At 38.4% G+C, this 12,639-nt stretch overlaps 1 protein-coding gene across 2 annotated transcripts in view; it reads left to right on the top strand.

The window, feature by feature from the left end:
• Nucleotides 1–12,639, top strand: part of GABRG3 (gamma-aminobutyric acid type A receptor subunit gamma3) — a 290,425-nt gene that overhangs the window by 98,851 nt on the left and 178,935 nt on the right. The gene's annotated exons all lie outside the window — the stretch shown is intronic.

The following is a 12,639-nucleotide window of genomic DNA, read 5'->3' as shown; positions in this document are numbered from 1 at the left end:
AAAACCAACCAAAAAAAAAAAAAAAAACCCAGTCTGGATGCCTGATTAGCTTCAGTATCCAGAACCTTCAGGACATATTTTGATGCTGAGACATGTCTCAAAATATGCAGCATAATTTTACCTCTCCAAGAAAGTACTTACAGGGAAAATGAAATGTCCTTCTCCTCAAAAAAAAAAAAGAAAAACCACTCAGAAACCAACCAACCAAAAAACGACAGCAACTTCCCACAATAATTTTAAGAGTATAAAAACATTTGGATAAATCTATGCCCAGATTCAAAGTGGTTTCTTGTCTAATCCTGTATTTTTCCTCTCTTTAATGACACTGTGTGCATTCTAGCCAGTTGTGAGTCTGATTCCTTCCCAAAGGTCACAAGTGTAGATGTCAGGTTCTGAAAAAGGAATCTATACTCCCTGAATGTTCAAATGAGGAAAAAAACCCAGATGCTTCTAGAGTGTAAATGGTTTTAAGGACCTGTTTTTCCCAAGAGTAGCCTAGGGTGAGTAGTTGACATGTGGACTTTGGAAATACCCGAGTTGAATAAGACAAATCATACCTGAAAAATTTACCCTCAGAGAGCCTTCTCTGTTCTTAGTCTTGCCTCTGCTTTAAATCTTCCGCTCACTGATGGCATTTCAGCGTGTTCTTTCTTTTGTAACTTTCACCAGCTTTGGTTTCTTTGTCCTTTCCAACTCACCCTCCTGCAGTTTTCTCTAGTCACTTGGCTGTTCTCAGGAACTAGAAGTGGCCTTTTCTGCATGTTCTCCTCCTTTAGCGGGAAGGTACCCACTGACCTAAATTATTATTTCTGCAAGCATCTGGCCCACTGTCAGCCATAGGAGGAGAGGAACAGCAAGCTAGTTGGTGAAGTAAAGTGGCATCACAGGTCTGACAATGGTAAATTGTGGTGTAATCTATGCAGCATCTACCTTTGCATACTCTATTTTGAATTCTCTTTACCAACAAACCGTGTGCTATTTTGATATTTACCTGTCCTGCGTAGGAAAGTATATGGCTAAACCAGAGGCCAGTTCAGACATTCTAGTGCAGTATTTTCCAGGGGTGTTACCCCACAGTAGGATCTGATGCATGGAAATGTCTTTCAAAGGACTGGATGTATGTGGCAATGGATGGACATGGATGCCTGGTAATGTGTCTTCTTGAGACATTAATTTGTCTGGGATAATATTTTATTCTGCTTGTGCTACAGTTTATCTGAAGGGAATTTTAAACTGTTCTCAGTGTGATTTCTTACTGATCATGGCTTTTTGCTGTCATCTGTGATTAACTTTGACTGCAAATGTGCTCTAAACTGCAATCACAAATATCTGTCTTCATCACTGAGAGCAGGAAGAAGGAAGTTGTTTAAAGAGATTTCCAGAGGGCAGCTAATAGCTTATGCGCCACTGGTGAGTAAGCAAATGTATTGTCCCAGGATAAAATTCTTTGCTAAGGAGAATTTCTAGATTGCCTTTTAAATGTGCATCTCTCCCTTTAAGGTTTTCAAGAGCACAAGCTTTTTCCACTCTGAACCTAAATCAGCCAACTGCTTAGCATTATCATAGACAAGACCTCCTGAGTTCTGTCTCAGCATATCCCTGCACTGCAAAGGAATTCAGGGCCTCTCCTGTTTAGCTTACCTTGATGCCAAACAGTCTTATGGACTATATATTTTGTCACTGTTACATGGAAATTATGAAGTTGCTTTTTCTGTATCACAGTGTCATAAATTGCATCTTACTTTCATAAAAGTTGTTGAGAGTGAAGGGAATGCCTGCTTTGGAGATTATTAGTCATTCTTCTGGAAGTGGATGATTGTATTCTAAGAGACATTTTTTTCTTCCCCCCAAAAATTGGCTAGTTATGATTTGGGTGGCTTCAGCAATTCAAGGTGATTGCTGGACAGATACGGTAACATGGTGGAGCCTGCTATTCAGCATAGTTGTATGCCAGCTCTTCAATGAAAATTTTTTTCTTCCCTTTTGTTAGCAAATCTTTGATATGGCAACATCTATGCCAGCAAACACTTTTGCTGTCTTGCTTCACAAAGTTTTTTTCAATTTCTTTTATTAAATATCTAGTTACAAATTGTATGTACTTTTGGAACATTATAAAATTATCAACTCTTCATTTCTTACTTTGAATTAATTATGAATTGCAATGGAGCCTATTTATGTATACAGGATGTTTTGCAAATTAACAAAATGGATTGTATCTTGTTGTCAACATTTCTGCAGTGACTTTTAAGCCATGCAAAAATACTGTTGCTTTAGATATACTTTTTATATTTGTTTCTTTTTCTAAGATTCTTAGCACTATTACCTCTGGGACTACTCTTCAATTTGCCTTAGTGCTCCATTTGAAATGTTCAAATTGATATTCACTCTCTAAGTATTGACACCAAGGAACTAATTTCCACATGAAAATTAGTGCTTCAGCATCTTCTGCTTCAGCACCACCTGACATCCTGTAGCAGGGTAAACACTGAGTATATATTTGCACTTCATTATGTATTCTTCATTTTCCTTTCCAGTTTTAGAAGTGTGGACTTTTATCTGATTGTGTCATGAAGATGTTTGCTTAATTGGTGACCTGTTGGTAATTTAGGCTTTGGTTGGTAAATTAGGCTTGGCTGCTCATCTGCTGTTCATTGAAGTACACAAACAAAATGCTGCTGATAAGCATAGTTTAAGAGGAAATACCTCAGAATGTTTATAATTTTTAAATTTTAAATATTTGTACATGGCTTTATATTGCCATAGACATATGTAGTATCTCAGAGGAAAATTTGTTACAAGCACTAGACACGGTATTAAAATGAGTAGTGCAGACTTTATTCTCAGATAGCCTTGTGATCATTGCATGCTTGGATGCGAGATTATGTAAAAGACTGAGATGTTAGATTAGGCTCCTCATGGACATGGTTTTTATCTTTTAAGTTCCTAGAAAAGAGGTAAGAAATCAGCAGACATTACATGCATTTTTTAAAGAAGGTCTGCATTTCTTTAATAAATAAAATAATATCTTAGTAGGAGTCTAAGCTTTCTTAGTATATTAAAGTGATGCTAATAGAGATTATTAGGCTTTTCAGCTAATTGGGTTATGATAAATCACCACGTCTTTAATATAATAGTAGCAATTTGTACAACAAATTTTAAGTGTAAATCACCTACTGCTAATGTTTTGAAACTGTTCCATCAGAAGCTTTGCTGAATTACAGCTATCAACCAATTCATAGTTGCTAATGAAGTTTAAATTAATGTTTGGGTAAGCATGTTCAAAATCATTCTGCCCATGCTCTGCATTTTGTAGATATGTCACTCAATGGCTTAGAAAATATCCTGTGAAAGTGAAGGAGATGGTTGGGTACTGGTAAAGATCTGGAATCTGGCTAGCACAGCTTCACACTACTCTTCTGTCTTCCAATTTATGAGATACCAGCAAACCATTGCTGTAAGTTTGTACATTGCAAATGTGGTGTAAATAGCATCTTGATCAGAGTTTGGAAAGGCTCTGTCAATAAGGAAACTCTTAATGGCAAATACAGAACTTACATAAGAAGAATACTTACAGGCGGTGTTTTGCTATGCTAAAAGCCTTTCTTCAGCCTGTTCTCATTTTCTAAACTAATATTTGGAAGCTGCTGTTGGCTCCCTGATCTACTTTTGTATTCTGGTTACTGCCTGTGTTGTACTTGTCTTGATTGGACACTCAATCAAACAGCCATGTGCACATTTATAGATTAAAAGGAGAGAAGGATCTTTAGATCATCCAGCTGGCCTCAGGTATCACAGTGATCAAAACAATGCTTCTTCCAGCACTTAATTTAAGGAATTAATGCAGAACCTACGAATTCCAGTTTACATTATATACCCCACCACTGGGAATCGGAAAACAGATTTCTTCCCTTCATTGCTAGGTTCTCAAACCAACTCACCTGAAATACTTGTGGTGTATAAAGCCACACTTCAACCTCCAGGAATGGAGATGGAGTTGGTTTGCAGAGTAGATCCTCATAAAATTTTTAAATGTAACGTTAAAAAGTGCATAAAATATTAGTGCCTGGGGTACTGTAACTTTGCATCATTTTGCTGTACTTCCATCTGTATATACTTATTTTTACAGCAACTGGCTGTGAGGAAACGTTCAGAGACATCTGCAGTGCTAAAAGCACAGTGATAGCCCAGGAGACTATCCCTCAAAATACAAAATATTTTCCCATAACTATTAATCCCTTGATAGTAAAGATTGCAAAACTATTTCCAGTTCAATAGCAGCTATTTTGGAAATTTATTTTGTCTTGTAGCAGAAAATGATAAAAAAAAAAACGGGAAAATCTTGTTTGTCTGCCTGTCATAGAATGGCTTGGGTTGGAAAGGAATTTCAAGATATTTTAGCTCCACCTCCCATGCCATTGGCAGGGACATATTCAACTATACCATAGTTGAGTCAGAGCTGATCCAAGATCCATCCAATCTAGCCTTGTACCATTCTAGTGATGGGTCATTGACAAACCTGTTCCGCCATCCTCACAGTAAAGAATTTCTTCCTAATATTGATATTCCTTATTTGATCTAAACTTACTCTCTTTCAGTTTGAAGCCAATCCCCTTTGTACTGTCAGTAGGTGCTGTTGTAAATTGTCTGTCTCCATCTTTCTTGTGGGCTTTTTTCAGGTACTGAAGGCACAATTAGGTCACCCTGGAGCCTTCTCTTTTCCAAGCTGAACAATTCTAATTCTCTCAGCCTTTCCTCTTAGCAGAGGTGCTCCATCCCTCTGATCCCTTTGGTGCCTCTCATCTGGAGTTGCTCCAACAGGCCAGTGCCCTTCCTGTGCTGGGACCCCAGAGGTGGGTGCAGCACTGCAGGTGGGCTCTCACCAGAGCAGAGCAGAGGGGCAGAATCCCCTCCCTGGCCCTGCTGCCCACGTTGCTCTGGATGCAGCCCAGGACGCGTTTGGCTCTCTGAGCTATGAGTCCCCGTGGCTGGCTCATGCCCAGCCTCTCATCCACCAGCACCCCCAAGTCCTTCTCAGCACAGCTGCTCTTAATATGTTCATCCCCCAGCCTGTGTTGATATTGGTAGTTGCCCTGACACAAGTGTAGGACCCTGCACTTGGAATTCTTAAATCTCATTACTTTCCCAGAGGCCCACTCCTTCAGCTTGTTCAGGTCCCTCTGGATGACATCCTGTCCTTCAGGATGGAGTATGGGATAGAATATGACAGCTGCACTTTGCCCAGACAAAGCAAGAGAGAAGAGAAGTAAAGAGGAAAAAAAAAAAAAAAAGAAAAAAGAGAGAGAACAAATAATATCATCAGTCTATAGATCCTGTGATGCATCTGACAAAGGAAGAGAAAGAGAGAAAAAATAGAAGACAGGGGAAGGGCACTGATCCACTTCCTTCTATAGTGAACCTGGTTCACACTTCTTTTGCAAAGTATACGTTTTGGCACATGCACAGCCAGCCCCTTTTGAAACCTCCAGGAGGTGAATGGGAGGGTGGGATTCAGCCTGGACATGCTGAGCACAGGTCTCCAGGTGGAACCAGAAGCTGGCTCAGAACAGCACTGCCTCACCTCTGCAGGACCCTCTCCTCCAGCCACAACTTTTCTGTCACAACAGTCAGAATGCTTGAGACAAAAACGTGCTTGTGCCTGGTCCTCCACAGTCCCATAGTATTATGTTCCCTGCACATTCAGGTTTTTCCAGTGGTCATAAATATGGTTTTTACTTACAGTGAGAGACACTTTGCTCCCCCAGCCCCTGCCTGGGTGTCCATCCACTCAAGAGGTGCGAAGAGAGTTTTAATTGAAGACCAAGGCAAAACCTTTTTTGAGCATCTCAGCCTTCTTCTCATCCGTTGTTACCAGTTCACCAGTATTGTTTTCAGGGATGGGGGGCATACACCTTCTTTGACCTTCCTTTTCTGGTCTTACATTGATTTTAATTTTGCTTTAATTCTATGACATTTGGAATAACCTTTAAAAATATTTTTTTTACTTTTCTGAACATCAGGTAATAGCTTTATTGTTACTAATAACAAAACTATAATTTAGTAATTTCCTTTCCTTACTATGTTATTTAAGTATTTTCATTTCTTTCACATTACGAAAGATGAAATAAAATATTATTTTACTGGATGAATGAATGGGGATTTATTCTTTATTTTCACTCACTAAGACAGTCAATATTAAACTTAGTTTTCAAATTGATAATTATAGCTGTCTAATTTTTGCATATTCATGCAATCAGTTCACTGTCCCAGAAAGTTTTTGGAATAAAATGATGTACATATTGGGAACTTGAGAGTTTTCTCTTACTCATTTCATTTTGTGACTAAAGACTAAATTGCTACCCCTATAAATTTCTGTCTAGCTGACATAAGTGAGAACAAAATATTAACAACTCTCAAACTTTTTTGTGATTTGAAGTGGCTTTGTTGTCATCTCTGTGGGTCCAATATATAGAATGAGCTGAGATTATCTACTTGTTTATAGTGTAGATTTCTCAAATACCATCAAACCCCTTTTTGATTGTCTTTGTGGGAGAATGTAGGCCCAAAAGTGACAAGTCATTTAAAATGCAGTACTTGGAAAGCCTGTGCTCTTCTTTGAAAGGTCTTGCTAATACCGACGCGTTTTCATGGTTTCTAGTGCGTGTCCTAAAGTCTTGAATGTCACTTGTCTTTACATGCTTGGCACACTGAATAACTTCAAATAGTAATGTCCAATCTTCTGCTCCCCAACAACAGATTCATTATTTTATCTTTTGAGTAAGTAACTTCTCTTTGTTAGTGTTTAGCTTTCTATTCTATATATGTGTGTATTTAAGGTCACAGAACCATGGAATAATTTAGGTTGGAAGGGAACTCCAGGAATCATTTAGTCCAACCCTATGCTCAAAGGTCAGTCAGATCAAGTTGCTCAGGGCCATGTCCATCAGGTCTTCAACACCTCCACAGACTGTGAATCCACAGCCTTTCTGGCCTCTTTCCCAGAATTTGACCACATTCAAAGTTTTTTATTCCTTTTTTTTTAAATTTCCTTTTTGTCTAATCATGATTCATAATTTTACATGTTCCAGTTTCAGTCTTTTGCCTCTTATCCTCTTGCTGTGCAGCATCAGGATCAATCTGGTTCTGCCTTCTTATCAGGCAATAGTAAAAATCTTGTCTTGAGCCTTGTCTTTAGGGTGAAGAGACCCAGCAGTCTCAGCCTCTCCCTTTATCTCATGTGCTACTGCGTCTGAACATCTTGGGGTCTTCTGCTGTATTTTCTCCAGTGTTCCAATACCTTTCCTTCAGTGGGGAGCCCCAGAGTGAACACAGTTATTCAAATGTGACCCCAAAAGAGTTCAATAGAGGGGAAGAAACGCATCCTTAACTCCTACTAGCTGTAGTGATAATGTTTCAAATGTTTTTTCTGTCTGCTCACGTAGCCAATTAGCTGTAGCAGCTTTGGGTAATGCTGCAGTTTTACCTCACACTAGCAGAAAAGCGAAAGACCAGCTATTTACTAGAAACAAAGTACTGAATGCAATTTTATTTTCTGTGTGTGAGTAGCCTACAGTTAGGCAAGATTTTCTTAATGAAGTTGTTGATTGTGTTGAATTTTTCAGTACAGGCTTTTACATGAGCCTTTTCACCCTACAGACTACTCACAAACTTTGAGACTGTTCTTGATTTATTATTTGCACTGGGATTGCTCAGCTAAGCCATACAGTTTTAGTTTGTTTTGTAACTGGATGACTCCTAAGCGTAATAAGGACTTCTAAGTTAACAATATGAATATTTTTTCTTGAATACTGATGTGAATTTTTGCATAAACATTCACAGATACTTTATGCTTTCCCTGATCTTTTGTACGCATCTGAGCCCTCCTGGGAAACTGACTGCTGGTTGTAAATGGTTGAGCAGCGTTTCTGTGCTTTCTCAAGGGCTGGATGCAGCCAGGGTGGGAATGGAGTGATGACTGTTTGGTGAATGAGCAGCTGGTTTGTCATCCCACCTGAAAGATATGGCCCACAGGCAGTGTGGATGGTGAGGATACTGCCATGGCTTCTTGTAAAAGCTCTTCTGTGTCATCATGAAGAGTGCTGAGGATGATCTTTTTAGTATTCCATTACTGCCTTACTTCTAAGTGGGAATCTTTCTTCCCATTCAGCCTTCAGATCCCTAAGGCTCTCCTCCGTCTAGATAATGTGTAATTTGGGTTATAGTGTACCTAATTATTATGCAGTTCTTTTCATCATTCTATGAATTTTCCTATACAGCTTCAGTGAACTTCACTATTTAAAACAGAGGATTATTTTTTATTATTTGAAAACTGAAGTATCCCATCTGTGAAGAGTATGATTGATAATTCATATGCATCATGTGAATATTCTCTCATATACTTGCACTGTGTACTTCCAAATATTTCTTGTAAATTACAACACCATATAAAATAGAATATATCTATTATGATGGGCTCTTGGTTGCTCTTCAGCTATAGCTGTGGGAAAAAAGGAGAAAGCTGCATGAAAATGTCTTTCATGCACACAGAAATGAAGAGTGAAAGTGTCTGCTTTTGAACAGCATAAATAAATTCACAAATATGGGTGGGTGTATCCTGAAAATGAAAAAAACATTAAAATCATTCTTCTCAGCTGCAGATTATTTAACCATAGGAGATGAAATCTTTATACCAAGTTACAATCTATACTGACTTAAAAGATGACTTGTTAAAGCTCTCTCCAAGGTGTTTTTTAAATTAATTTCTATAAGTTGAATTTCTGGCATATTTTAGAATCGGGGCTGATTCTGACTGAAAAAATAAAACTTATGCAAAATTAGCATTACTAGCAGTGTTGGTGAACTCTGCTTATTTAAAGTGTAGATATTTTTTCTTTCTTACTTATATATGTGGTGTCTTGGTTAAATTAAAAGTAGAAGCGTCTCCTGGTATTCAGCCATGTGGCCTAATCAACTTCATGAACTGGAAAAGCTCAATCTTAAAATCTGTGAAATGTTTTTCTCCTGTTAGTCCTGCTGGTACTGTGGTCCAGAATGTTCTCTGGTGGGCAAGATTGTGGACACAGAAGCATTTTCAGTTGAACAATAAAAGAATTTATTAAACATGCATTCCAGTCTGATGATTGTGGTCCCACAATTCTTAAATCGGAGAATTACAGAATAGTTTGGGCTGGAAGGGACCTTTAAAGGTCATCTAGTCCAACCCATTTGCAGTGATCAGGGGCATTTTTAACAAGACCACATGGCTCAGAGACCCTTCCAATCTGATCTTAAATGTTTCCAGGGGTGGGGCATCCATGATCTCTCTGGGAAACCTGTTCCAGTATTTCAGTACCGTTGTGATAAAAATCTTCTTCTTTATTCATATCTAAATCAACCCTTGTCCTATTGCAACCAGGCCCTCCTTGAATGCAGCCATATGGCTGCCTGGGGCTGCAGCTATACAATGAGTTATCCAAGACATCTCATAACTGCTGGAATATTTGCAAGGAGATAACACTGCTTTTATGTATATAATAGATAGTCCTTTTGTTAATGGAATAATACCCCAAATAGTGGATTCATTCATTCACTTGCTATTTAACTTATCTCATGCATTTAGAGATTAAACTATATGCTCAAAAATTGGACTAGATCTTGTAACCTCTATGCTTTTGAAAGCATGATATTTAACTTTTTTATCTGTTCTTCAGCAGTGTCCACTGTCTGACTGTCTGAACATATAATTTGGCTTTTCAAGAATTGGAAGTTTTTTTGAAATTATTGCTTTTGCCTGACCTCTTTTTATGTTACTGTCCCCACTTAAGAACAATGCTGCTTTAAGTCTTTTTGGACTGAATTTACAGGACAGACAGGTGTCTTTTATTTCTGCCAACTTTCCCTCTGCCATAACATGAGGCAGGATAGCTGAAGCCTCCTCTCTCTGTTTCAGAGATGCTGCAACCTAGAACACCTGATGAGACTGGATAAAAAGCTGTCTTTTCTAAGATTTTTGATTAATTTAAGACTAAAAATTAATGTCTAATTTAAGACTTAAAGACTTGTTACAGCAGGAACAACTTCTGTTTTTAGACATAAAATGTTGCTGATCAACCTCCCCACATATTTTTTTAGTATAAGTTGCTTGATTACCATCTAACCTCAATCTCAGTCAAGAACCAACAATGTGCTCTTTGTCTACCAGAAGTTCAGAGCGGCCTCTGCCTCAAAGTCCTTAAACTGTCCAGTCCAACTAAGTCACTCTTTTCAAGATCTTGAAGCTCAGTTATGTCTTTCCACTAATGTTAAATTGCATTGCCAGCATGTATTCAATCCACAGCTGCTTGGTAGAATGAACTTCAGTGACTGCAGAGGTAAACAGTGTTTAACTTAGGCTAGCAGTAGTTTTACATTCAAACTGTACTGTGTTTCAGTCTACTGGTATGATCAGTGTCTCTGTAACTAGTACACACAGCCACCCTTATGCAAAGTCCAGCAGTCTACCCACTGAAAATATTTAATGCATTGCTGTGTCTACATTTATGTTATTTTCCATTACCTTGTGTATTAGAAGCAGGGAGTGAATGTCATGTCTTCTTTCCAGCCTCCTTCCCCAACACATGAAATAAAAATATAAACACATGAAATAACACATGAAATCCAACAGAAGGCTCTCAGAAGATGACACAGACATCAAATTAAATTTCAACTTTGCATATTGTTTCCTTTGATGTAGATACTATGCATCTTACAATCGTTTCCACTAAAAAAAAACCCACTCTATTGTGTTAAATTGAGCAGAGCCAGGGTTCAGCCATTGTGTTGCAGTTTGCATTACTGCACCCACAGATGTGTAATGTCCTGGGCACCTGTGTGGGATCAGGAATCTGTTCACTGCTGGTGTCTTCTAATCTATGAAGGAAAGGATTAGAAAACATTTCGTCATAATTATCACAACAGGGATCTCAGTTCTAAAAAATGCCATTCCAGATGAAGGTAAGGCAGTCTGTATTGCCTTATAAAAAAGCTAGAGATGTCACTTAGCTTTTTCCTTTTTAATTACAGAGAATAGGGTAAGACCTTGCTCAGAAGTAATTTGCATTTTATTTGGCATAGAATCTCAGAATCATAGAACACGTTTGATGGGACCTTTAAGATTATCTAGTTCCACCCCCTTGCCGTGGCTGGAACCAGGTTGCTCAAAGCCCCATCCAACCTGGCCTTGAACACTTCCACATATGGGGCATCAGTAACTTCCCTGGGCAGTGTGTCCTGGTGCTTCACCACCCTCACAGTAAAGACTTTATTCCATACATCCAACCTAAATTTCTCCTCTTTTAGTTTGAACCCATTTTACTCCTGATTCTATCACTACAGTTCCTGACAAAAATTCACTCACGGGTTTCTCTGTTTCCCCCCTTCAGGTACTGGAAGGTTTCTGTGAGGTTTCCATGCAACCTTCTCTTTTTCTGGATGAACAGCTCCCAATTTCTCAGCCTTTCCCCTCAGAGGAGGTGCTTTAGTGCATAACACCCATGAATGAAGCCGCTAAGACTTCAGTAATAGCCAGGGCATCTGTGAGGAACAACACTCTTTTCAACAAAGTGAAACAAATACATCTCAAAAGAAAATATTTACATCTAATCCAAAGCCTTTAGATACCATAAATTGGTATTTGAATTAAATTTTATCTGAAAAAAATGAACTCATAAAAATATTTTTTAAAGTGACTCCTAAATTCCTCCATAATGTTTAAGCATTTGGCTTTTTTTCTGTTGCATCCATAAGCAAGTGCCTTGATAAGAGGAATTTTCCCTCTTTCCCACCTGACATCTGTCCAGTTCCCTTTCATGTTCCACATGCTTTTAATAATGATGCTTTTCTGCTATTCTTGAAATACTCATACATTTCTCCCCTTCTTTTAAGTTCCAGATATTGTTCCTTTCAATTCCCTTCTGCAGGAAATTTCTTTGTCCCTTGCACTACCCATCATCTCTCTTTTGACATGTCAGATTTAAAAAATAAAACCCCATATTAAATCCTATGAGCAAGTAGAGCTTAAAACTAATTTTCCTAATGTACTGCTAGGAGATCGAGCTTCCACATTATCAGATGCAGTTTATAATAGAGTCTGAAATCTGTGTGGAAGGATTTTCATCATTCCCAATGAAGAGAGAACTTTTTACAGTGTTCTACTTAGATTTTTTTTTTCTGGCATCAAAAATAGCATTCAAACAGTAAATGAACTGATTAGGGTACACATGAAAATGCATTTGGGTTGTAAGGCAGCAGTAATGTGAATGAGAGGATGCTCTGAACCCCTAAGGCTCCAAATAGTTATTATAAAACTCCATTTCTTTCACAGCAGACTTTCTGCAGGAGACACAAAATAGATTTTAAGGTTTAGTGAGTGCTGTCTTTTGGATCAATGGGACTGAACAAAGCTGCTTTGTTATTTTGTTTAAGTTTGTCCTTGAATCTTCAGCAGCTCTTTGGGGGGGCCAGTCTTCCTGGTGAATAACATGAACTTATCTACTGTTGAGGTTTCCTTTGGTTTTCTAAGCGGATACTTCGTCTGTGTTTTGGGCACAGGGTCAGTGACACACCATCCAAAGGAAAAGCAGCCATTAAATCATTAAAGTCTGA

The sequence above is a fragment of the Serinus canaria genome, chromosome 1, assembly GCF_022539315.1.
Source record: "Serinus canaria isolate serCan28SL12 chromosome 1, serCan2020, whole genome shotgun sequence".
NCBI classification, from domain to species: domain Eukaryota; kingdom Metazoa; phylum Chordata; class Aves; order Passeriformes; family Fringillidae; genus Serinus; species Serinus canaria.
The sequence above is the reverse complement of the archived record's forward strand: the minus strand, read 5'-3'. Positions and strand labels throughout refer to the sequence as shown.